Genomic DNA, 10807 nt, shown 5'->3' with positions numbered 1-10807 from the left:
GAGACTCGGACGAACTTAATGTACCATTCCATTGGCATGAAAGGTGTAACAAGTATCTTTAATATAGTTGAAGAATCAAATTACAAACAAAACGTATATTTGATTTGTTTGAAGAACCAAATCCCACGGCAGCCGGTTCTATGTACCGGTGCGATTTGTGATTTTTTTCCCGACCAAGGGCTGCCATTTCAGCGTAACCCTATTTAATTTGTTGAGTCCTTCCCACAAATTGTCTTTCTCGGAGCAGCTACTTGCAGCTGGACTGCTCCATACCCTCCTGCTTCAGGAAGCTATTGAACTCAATCCCGACCCTAGGCTGTGATTTTGTTGCATATGTTGGAAAAGGATTTACCTGAGACGGTTTACTCTCAAGCGCACCTCCGCCACCTTCTAGCAACAAAGCTGCCCATCAGGTCACATCCACTGTCCGCTGTTTATGGCGCCTCCAACTAACGCGGCCGCTCCAACCCATTACTATAATCTACGTTACATGGATAGGATCAATGCCAAGTACCAGCTTTTACCTCCGCTCCACCGCTTCTTTTCGGATACACGCACTCGCCGAAGAAGTAGGTATCAACTAGTCCCCCACACCATATGTTCTGTATATATGATCGCGACATCGGTCGAATGCAGCTCCAATGGCAACCGCCCGACTGGCGCATTCGTTGCAACGTGCTGCCAAAACACAAGTACCAACCCATCTAAACCAGGTACTAGAGCAGCAATTGGACAGCACACTCGAAGCTCTGTGTAGTTGGTATTTAAAAAAAAACACATCCCATTCGTTTGTCCATGTTTGCCCAGGAAAAATTTTCGTTTGTCGACCTTTTGTTAAACAGTTATTTAAAAAAGAATTCTAAAGAATTCTGTGTGAAGTTGGGACCTTCATATGCGAGTAATTGAAAAAACCAAATGTCATTCGTTTGTCCACGTTTGTCCAGGAAAATTTTTCGTTTGTCCACCTTTTAAAACAAAAACATTTTTTTTTTTGGAAGAAACCAAAATTTTTCCCGCTTTATTGTGCTTAATCTTATGTCCGTCGTTTGTCCATGTTTATCCAGGAAAAAATTTTCGTTTGTCCACCTTTCGCTAGAAAGTTATAGCAAAAATATGTTCTTTTTTCGAAAAACCCCAATCGTATGTCCGTCGTTTGTCCATGTTTGTCCAGGAAAAATTTTGGTTTTCCACGTTTTGTAAAAAGTTATAACAAAAATATTTTTTTTTTTCGAAAGAACCCCAAAAAATTTTTTTTCGCTTTATTGTGCTAAATCTTATCTCCACCGTTTGTCCAGGAAACATTTTCGTTTGTCCCCCTTTCGTAAAGAGTTATATCAAGAACGAAAAATTCTGTGTGAAGTTAGCACTTTCATATGCGGGTAATAAAAACAAGTAACGAAGGCTAAGTTCGAGTGTAACCGAACATTAAATACTCAGCTACCAAATTACAGCTTGCAAAACTTTAAAATTACCTTCTTTTAAAATTGGGCGGTGCCACGCCATTGTCCAAAATTTTACTAATTTTCTATTCTGCGTCATAAGGTCAACCCACCTACCTAGTTTCATCGCTTTATCCGTTATTGGTAATGAATTATCACACTTTTTGGTTTTTCGAAATTTTCGATATCGGAAAAGTGGGCGTGATTATAATACGATTTCGTTGGTTTTAAATAGCGATCTGAGTTGAGCGCCCAGGAACTTACAAAATTTCATTAAGATACCTAAAAATATACTGAAATTATTGTTATTACGGACGGACGGACGGACGGACATGGCTAAATGAATTTATTTTTTCGCCCAGATCATTGTGATATATAGTAGTCTATATATAGTAGTCTATATAGTATAGCTATCTCGATTAGTTTATGCCGTTACGGAGTACTGTTATGCTAACAAAATTAATATACTCTGCGAGCTGTGCTCAGCTGAGTATAAAAACCAAATGGAATTCGTTTTCCCATCATTTGTCCAGGAAAAATTTTCTTTTGTCCACTTTTTGTTAAAAAGTTATAACAAAAATATTTTTTTTTTTCGAAAAAAAACCCTCAAAACTTGTGCTAAATCGTATGTCCATCGCCTGCCCATCGTTTGTCCATATTTGTCCAGGGAAAAGTTTTGTCCTTCCGTTAAAAAGTTATATCAAAAACGAATAATTCTATGTGAAGTTGGCACTGTCATATGCGGATTATAAAAAAAAAACAAAGGGCATTCGTTTGTCCTTCATATGTGGGTAATAAAAAAACCAAATGGCATTCATTTGCCCATCGTTTATCCATTTTTCGTTTGCCCACCTTTTAAAAAGTTATAATAATACATTTTTTTTTTTCGAAAAAACCTCCAAAGTTTTTTTTCGCTTTATTGTGCTAAATCTTATGTCCGCCGTTTGCCCATGTTTGTCCAGGAAAAAATTTCGTTTGTGCACCTTTCGTTAAAAAGTTATATCAAAAACGAAAAATTCTATGTGAAGTTGCACCTTCATATACGGATGATAAAAAAACAAAGGGCATTCGTTTGCCCCTCGTTTGTCCATGTTTGTGCAGGAAAAACTTTCGTTTGTCCGCCTTTCGTTAAAAAGTTATAGCAAAAACGAAAACTTCTATGTGGAGTTGGCACCTTCATATGCGAGTAATAAAAAAAACCAAATAGCATTCATTGCCCATCGTCTGTCCATGTATGTCCAGGAAAAATTTTCGTTTGTCCACCTTTTGTCAAAAAGTTATAACAAAAATATTTTTTTTTCGAAAAACCCCAAATTCTTTTTTTCGCTTGACTCTGCTAAATCGTATGTCCGTCGTTTGTCCATGTTTATCCCGGAAAAATTTTCTTTTTTGCAAATACTTTTTTTTTACATTTTGTAAATCTCAATGACTCGACTTTGAGGAAATAAAAGGTTTTTGTAAATTATGTGTAAATTCAAGTTAAAACAACAAATAATTTTTGCCATGTTAATTAAATGGGAAACTAAGAAAATAGAGTAGGAGTTCGAAAATTTGTTTTTCGAAACACTTTAATGCACATATGTTCATATGTACCTGTTAGCGCAGAAATCCTGCGCACATGCCATTTGGAGCATATCGAAATAAAAACTTTTCGCTGATTTTCGAAAGATAGAAGTGGGAGATGTATTTTATAAGCCGTTATAGTAGCAGACGTATCGTTTTGTGTAAACGATATATGAGCCCTTTATTTTGAAAGTGGTATAAGTCATTTCATGTCGTTTAAGTTCAGGGGTAATTTGTTGGTATCTCTCCTCGTTTCCTCTTTGTTAGAGTCCAATAGCCAAAATATGCAATTCTTATTATTAGTATATAATTGTAGAACCATCTATATATGCGTTCGTTCAGAAACAACAATGCGTTTAAGACCATGAGTTGGAAATGACTTATACCACTTTCAAAATAAAGGGCTCATATGTATGTATCAAGGCTGTGCAGTGATGCATATACTTGGTATTGGTAATTAATTCGTCAATAACAAAAGAGGCAAAGGAATTGGGGTAACAGAGTTCTAATGATTTTGAAACCCAAACAATCAGAAAATAATACTTCCGTTCAATAAAATAATTAGCTTGGCTTCTAAAATGGTTTTCAAAGTGGCATATTTCTCTTTATTTTCATATTTTGAAAATAATGTTTTTATTAATTTTCGTTACCTTCTATCCCTTCATGAACGGGAACCCAATATAAATGTATGGTCCGGCCTGAGCGAAGTTTTCCAAAGATTATTGGTTTAATCACCGCCTGACTGATCAATATATATATTAACGCGACTGCAGCTTAAGCACGCTTCCTCCAAAACTTCTGCTGATTTATTCACGGCGATAACTTCCGCCGAGGCCTTAAGCATTGTTGCAATTACTAACGCGATGTTTTTGGCCATTAGATCTGCAGGCAAGATGTGTAGAGCAATGCTGCTGTCTGGGTAGTTTCTAGGGCTCCCGTTATGGTAATGCAGAGTATCAATTACTCTGCATACCCCTCAAGTTTATTTGGTATACGTACTTCTATGTGCGACTGTCAGCCAAACTAAAACTCCATAGTAAAGTATGGGTTTCACAATTGCCGTAAGTACCGAATGAGAGAGTTTGGGTGATAGGCCCCATGTGCATCTTAGCATCCTCTTGCATACATGCAGTCCCGCGGAGGCTTTCTTCGCTCTCTCTTCCACACGCAGTTTCCACTAAAACTTACTATATAGTATAACCCCTAGATACTTTAGAAAAGAAAAATGTCTTGTAGGGTTACCTCTCCAAGCTTGGGCTTAGTCCAATTTGGTATCTTATATTTCCTAGTAAATAATACTAGATAGGTTTTTTCCGCGTTGGCGGTTGTACATCCTGAAGTGCGTTATGCATCAGAGAGTTGATTGTTGTTAGGCATCTGCCGCTTATGATGACTGAAACGTCATCTGCATATGCCGTCAAACCGCCTGAGCAATTGGTTTATAACCAGCGTCCACGCGGCGTTCCTCTGTTTATAGATTTTGTTGCCTCGCATAGACACTAATGCGAAGTCATCATTCTGCAGCTTATCATGGAGCCGATCGAATTTGTTAAAGCTGGACGAACTTCAATCGAGTTGAGACTGTCTATGATTGCTTTTTTCGAGACATTGTTGAAAGCTCCGGCTATGTCCAGAAAAACACCTAGGGTATATTCCTGGTGCTCCAGGGCTCTCTCTATATTCATTACCACCCTATGCAATGTAGTATCGAATGAATTGCCTTTAGTGTAATCATGTTGTGCTGAAGAGAATTAATCCTCGTTCATATGTGATTTTTATACACATCTATTAATTCTCTAGAGTCCTCTAAGAGGACTCAGCTCCTTACTCCACCATGGTGGCTTTCTTTTCCCCTTGCATCTTCTCAAACGACAAACTTTGTTGTACGCAGTTGTCAGCGCCTTTGATAAGTTGTTGAACTTCTCTACGGTGGTAACCTTTCAGGCTGCCCCCGTCTTCCTGATATACATTTCTGAAGTCCGTACCAATTCGTTGCCCTAGGGTTTCTAAAGAATTTCTCCTTTTCTACCCTCCTCAGCGGATTCTGAAGCTGATATATGCATGGTCTGAGAAGGATGGCCTGTCAAAGACCCTCTCTTCATACCCCGTTATATCCTGAACATTTCTTGACGTAGGACCAACATATGTAGGCACGCTACCCCTGTTTGCCACCTGTAGACTATGTAGTATATTAAAAGGGATCCACCTGTATCATTAATACCGTCCCCTCCCCATACGCCATGATGAGCATTCGCATTCGCGCCTATGACAAGCCGTCTTCTGCACGCTTCTTGATCTGCCACCCTTTTGAACTCCTCTGGTGGGCGTCCACGTTATGGGCCATGTAGCATGATGCTAGGAAAAGGGAAGATTCTTTCTTCCCCTCTATTGCGGCCACCGCTAGGTCTTCGGTGCTGAAGTTAGATAGCATGCACGAGTATAGGTGTTTCCTTACCATGATTGCAGCTCTAACCCTGCTTTCCGTCTGTGCGTAATAAACGCTGAATCCGCGAGCGCTGATTCCAGAAATCTTTCCTCCAGATGAGAGCCATAACTCAACGCCAAATCAGAAGCCAGGAGGAGCTCGCTTGATGCCTCTTTACTGTGTTGGTGGTTTATCTGTAAAACTCGCAGCGCCATTAAGCTGTTCTTCTCTCTCTGTATCGGCCGCCACTGCGATCACGCAATGTATTTTTTCCGCTGTTTTCAGAGTCTGGAGGTCCGTTTCTCCCTCCCCTGCTAGAAGAGTCTTTGTTAGACTCGCAGCATCATTGAGCTGTTTGTCAACTTCAAGCACCCCCGCTTCCAAGTCTATACCCTAGATTTTTCTATTACTTCCAGGTCCTCGCGGTCTTTTTCTACCACTTCTGCTTTTAGAATATTGTGGGTTTTCTTAAGGTTCTGAGCATCATTGATTTGTTTGTGCACCTCCGCCACTGCGCATTTGTCCCCGTCATTTGCAGATTCTCGAGGTCCTTTTCCACCTCCCCTGCTTTTAGCGTGTTGGGGTTATTGTCCTTTTTAAGGTCCATGAAAATACTACCCCTCCACTGGTCGGGATACATGATGTACCTTCCAATCCCGTGTTTGTATGTTCGGGTTCTGCCGCTGCAATATGTTATGCATGCCCTCCGTTTTCACCACTCGAGGTATCAAAACCTTGGCCTTTGGTATCGTGGGGATCAGTGCTATATCCACCACCTTCAACCTTGCGCCTTCTTGTTTTTGAAGGTCTGGAACAACTCTCTGCAGACATTCTAAAGTCGCGTTATTGGTGCAGGCCATCAGTTTTGCCCCATTATGCCATCCAGCTGTTTCGAGAGTGTTATCGGTCTGTTTGGTTCATCATGCATCATTTTGATCATGATAAAAATTAGCTCCAATGGGCATCTTCCCATGGGGGACGCTGCAATGTAGTAGTCGGGGACTGCTTCGCAATTTCGTTCATCTTCTTGTCGGTGAAAACCGGATTCTCAGGGTTAGCTCCCTTTAGTATCATCAAGTAAGCTGCAGTCTGATCTTTATCTCCCTTTAGCTTATTAGAATTTATATTTTTGTTTGTCAAGCCATTATTTCCTTCTTCTTCCTGTATTACAGCGTTTAAGGTGCATGGCTTTGCAGTATTTATATTTGCCGCTTCGATCCGCTTTTCAGATTTTGAGGTTTGGTTTCTGCCATTCCGTCTAGATCACCTATTGGTTCTGTGACTGTGGCGTTTGCCCTCCCCCTTCTAGCTCTTAAAAGCAGTGTTGTCAGGTTCAGCCGATCGCTGCCTCTTGCCTCTCGGGGCTTCTTCGATGCAGTTGCAAAATTGAGGGTTTCTCGCAGCAAAGTTTTCTTCAGTGTACAGTCTTCGACATTCTTCCACTTACTCGCGGGCCCATGCCAAGCGATCGCTCTCATTCTTGGTTGGGCCAACCCAAGCGCTGCATGATTCTTAATGCTGCCCGATATTTTGAGAGAACGCACTGACTTCACACTATCATCGTTATCCGCGTCCGAATAATCACTGATAGCGATTTCCTCTTCCCGGCTTGCGATGCCGTCGCCTTTTTCTCATAAATTTTTCGAGTGTCTTGGTCGTACGACCACCTGCCCGGCAAGGCGGTTAAATGTTAAAAATGGGGGTAAAAACCGTCCGCACGGTTCGCACTACACCTTAGATTAGGGGGTTGACAGTTCTTGATCACCGACATCCCTCCCTTGAATCGAAACGGCGTAGATGCAGGCCCATTGTCGGGCGCTGTGGAGTTCGGCTAAGCCCTCAAACCAACGACAAGATGCTTGCTATAGTGAGGGATACAAATTTAAACCAGAAAAATAATTACAGATACAACATTGCATATCAACTCAATATGACTTCCAAACAAAAAACAAGAAAATTACATTTAACACTAATTAATTTGTCTTAATTTGAGGGGAAGTATAATCAGTACCTTTCCATTATTCTTATAGGGCATTATTGTTTTTTCAACAACATGTTTATTTTTGGGCTTTTCAAAGCTCACTGGTAGATTAACCCACTTTAGCCAGTCTTTGTTGATCTTTCACAGGTTCTGTTAAATTTCCACATATCAAAGCTGCTTTCCCCACCAGAAAGAGTTACTACCGTTTCCTATGCCGACGACTGCACGTTAATGGCAACATGATCTGGCCCTACAAAAGATGAACTAGTTTCCCAAATAAATAGTTATCTCCCCAGTCTTTATTTTGTTTTTTTAATATTTAAGTTACTTCTTTGCGAGTATATAATAATACCGGATGAAGGTCGAATAAGATTCGAATTATTTGGCCAGCTCGAAAGCTAAAACGCCTTCGCCAATTTGTTCAGTGTGATTTGATAATTATAGTTTCAATTTACTAAATTACGAAAATTTTCTCTTATTTTAATGTCTATATGTTTGTTTTAGTTTCAATATGTGGCGTGTTGCCATGTGCTTTTCTGTGCTCCGTTGTGTTCCGTTATATTTTTTCGCGTTATTTCAAGTTTTGTTTCACAGTTATATGGTGTCACACCACTTTAATTTACAATACTTCCTGATGGGAGTGCAAAAACTTTCCCTAAATCCAGTTTAGAGAAGCATTGCACGTCTCAACTCCCCCAACTCGCCAGAATGAAGTTTAGGTGCCACCTTTTAGCTCCATTTTAATTTTCCGGTCAATCAAGACACGCCCGAAAATATTTTGGTTGAGCCGAGGCTGGCATGCTCGTGCACTCTGACGAAAGGACAAGAACGGAATGGCCCCAGTCTTTATGTTTCTTCACCTTGCGCGACCTGGCACTATCATCGACAAACTCTGTTTACGACGTGGAAGGAGCATATTATGAAAATATGGGACGTTCACGACGACGGCGTTACGCTGCCGACTGTCAGTCACCCGAAAGTCATAGAAGTAACGTTAAATAACACTCTTACCTTCAAGGTCATTGCTTCCGAAATTGTATCTAATCTAGATAGATAGATAGATGTTGTGAGGTTAAGCACTGCGACCTATTGGTCTATTGTGCCCTCATTCTCTTTACAACACTTCATCAAAGCCGAGTTCTCTGAGAAAATCCAGAATGGTTCTCGGCTTCAGAGAGTGTATGAGATTATTTTCTAATCTGATCCTAGGATCCTAAGTCTTCGTCTCGCGACTGCCTCACATTCCTTCAGGATGTGTTCTGCAGACTCATCTTCGTTATCACAAAATCGACAGAGGCTACTAGCTGATATGCCCAATTTATGCATATGGCTCTTTAGCCTACAGTGACCTGTGAGTATACCTGATAAAATCCTAAGGCTACTTTTTGGGAGGTTAATCATAGCCTTATAACGCTTCGAGATGTACCCTCCTATTAGTGCCTTTGCCTGCCGAAGTCCTGGACTTTCGCGCCAGTGTTGTTCTCTGAGGCACGCCTTCTTTTGTCTAAAGTCCTCCCTTATTGTATGTGACCCTATTGGCACCATAGGCTCGGGTCCTAGTGGCTTTCCGGCCGCTGCCAACCTGGCAAGCTCGTCCGCTCGCTTGTTACCATCTACTCCTCTGTGTCCAGGTACCCATGCCAGACAGATGGTGTTATTGACTCCTAGACTCTTTAACCTCTCCACGCACTCAAGGACTGTTGATGATTTAATCTCAAATGAAGATAATGCCTTGAGTGCAGCTTGACTGTCGCTGAGTATAGCGATTTTCTCGTTGGTATATCCCCGCTGTAAATTTATCTCTGCACACCGGCTTATGGCGACAACTTCGGCTTGGAAGATGCTCGGATATTTTCCGAGTGGTGGGGATATTTTGGTTCGGGAGCCGAAGATCCCCGCTCCTATGCCCTCTGGTGTCTTCGAGCCATCGGTGTACCATATTATAGTGTGTTCCTGGTGAAGCGCTCAAACCTGGAGGTGTCCCACGTACATTTGTTCCCCAGCTCTATTTTGAAGCGCTTCTCAAACTTAATTATCTTCTTCGTATCATCTCTGGGAAGTTGGATAAGTGGAATCTGCTCCTGCAGCTTCGCCATGCTTCGTGACTGTGTCACTTTGCCACTTTGCCTCTTCCACAACCCTCTTTAGCTATGTTTACTAAAGTACTCCTGGCTGCCTGCTCAATTATTATATGTAGAGGCGTTAACTCAAGCAGCACCTCTATTGCTGCCGTCGGGCATGTTCGCATGGCTCCCGTAATACAGACACACGCTAAGCGTTGAAGCTTCGTGAGTGATTTTTGTACGGTCACCATGGTTGTTCTTGATGCCCACGCAACTGCTCCGTACACTATGATAGGTTTCACTATCATAGTGTACATCCATCTTAGGATCTTTGGGCTGCGTCCCCAGGATCTTCCTGCAATACGTCTGCACACCATTATTGCTCTTGTGGCCTTTGTTATGATGTCGACGTGTTTCTTCCATAATAGCTTACAGTCGAACGTGACTCCCAAGTATTTCACCTCAGTCGTGTACTCCATCTGTACTCCATCCATTGTGATTTGCCTAATCCCTTCCAGTTTTCTTTTCCTGGTGAAGGGCACAATGGATGTCTTGTTAGGGTTGATGCTTAGCCCTACCTCAGTACACCATTCTTTCGTTAACCTCAATGCCCTTTGAATTATGTCGCAAAGGGTGCTCTCAAATTTGCCCCTTACAATGATAACAGTATCATCCGCGAACCCCTGATATCGGATTCCGTTGTCTGAGAGCCTCTGTAGAAGTTCATTTACTACCAGGCTCCTCAGCAGGGGTGACAGGACGCCCCCTTGTGGACATCCTTTCGTTGTTTTAATCTCTACTGTACCGTCCCCACTTGAGGTTTCGGCAATCCTCGTATGCAATAAGGCGTCCCGATTCACACCTTTCGTGTGTCGTGTTGTCGAAAGCTCCCTCTATGTCCAGAAATGCGCATAGAGTTGTCTCCCCGCACTCGAACGCACTTTGGATTTCTGTGGACTGCTGATACAGTGCAGTTTCTGTCGACCTGTCTGTTCTGTATGCATTCTGATCTTTATGGAGTGGCACTCTATCGAGAGCCTTTGATCTAATCTCGTGGTCTACAATCTTCTCCATTGCTTTGAGAGCAAAGGATGTCAGGCTTATAGGCCTAAAGGACTTAGGACTGGAGTAGTCCTTTTTAGCCACCTTAGGTATAAATACCACTTTTGCTCTTCTCCACAACGTCGGGATGTATGCCAGTGCGAGGCTATCCCTCATAATCCTGACCAGGTGTGGGATCAATTCCTCGGTCTCACTTCTCGAGCCTCCTCCGTTGAGGTATCAAAGGATGCGTCCGGGAAATGCGCTGCAAGCAGGGTACCTGCTCTTTCTTCCT

The 10807-nt window shown here is 41.9% G+C and overlaps 1 protein-coding gene across 1 annotated transcript in view; it reads left to right on the top strand.

The window, feature by feature from the left end:
* Nup358 (Nucleoporin 358kD) overlaps positions 1-10807 on the top strand; it is a 233915-nt gene that overhangs the window by 184196 nt on the left and 38912 nt on the right. The window lies entirely within an intron of this gene.

Source organism: Eurosta solidaginis, chromosome 1 (genome assembly GCF_040869045.1).
Source record: "Eurosta solidaginis isolate ZX-2024a chromosome 1, ASM4086904v1, whole genome shotgun sequence".
NCBI classification, from domain to species: Eukaryota; Metazoa; Arthropoda; class Insecta; order Diptera; family Tephritidae; genus Eurosta; species Eurosta solidaginis.
The sequence above is the reverse complement of the archived record's forward strand: the minus strand, read 5'-3'. Positions and strand labels throughout refer to the sequence as shown.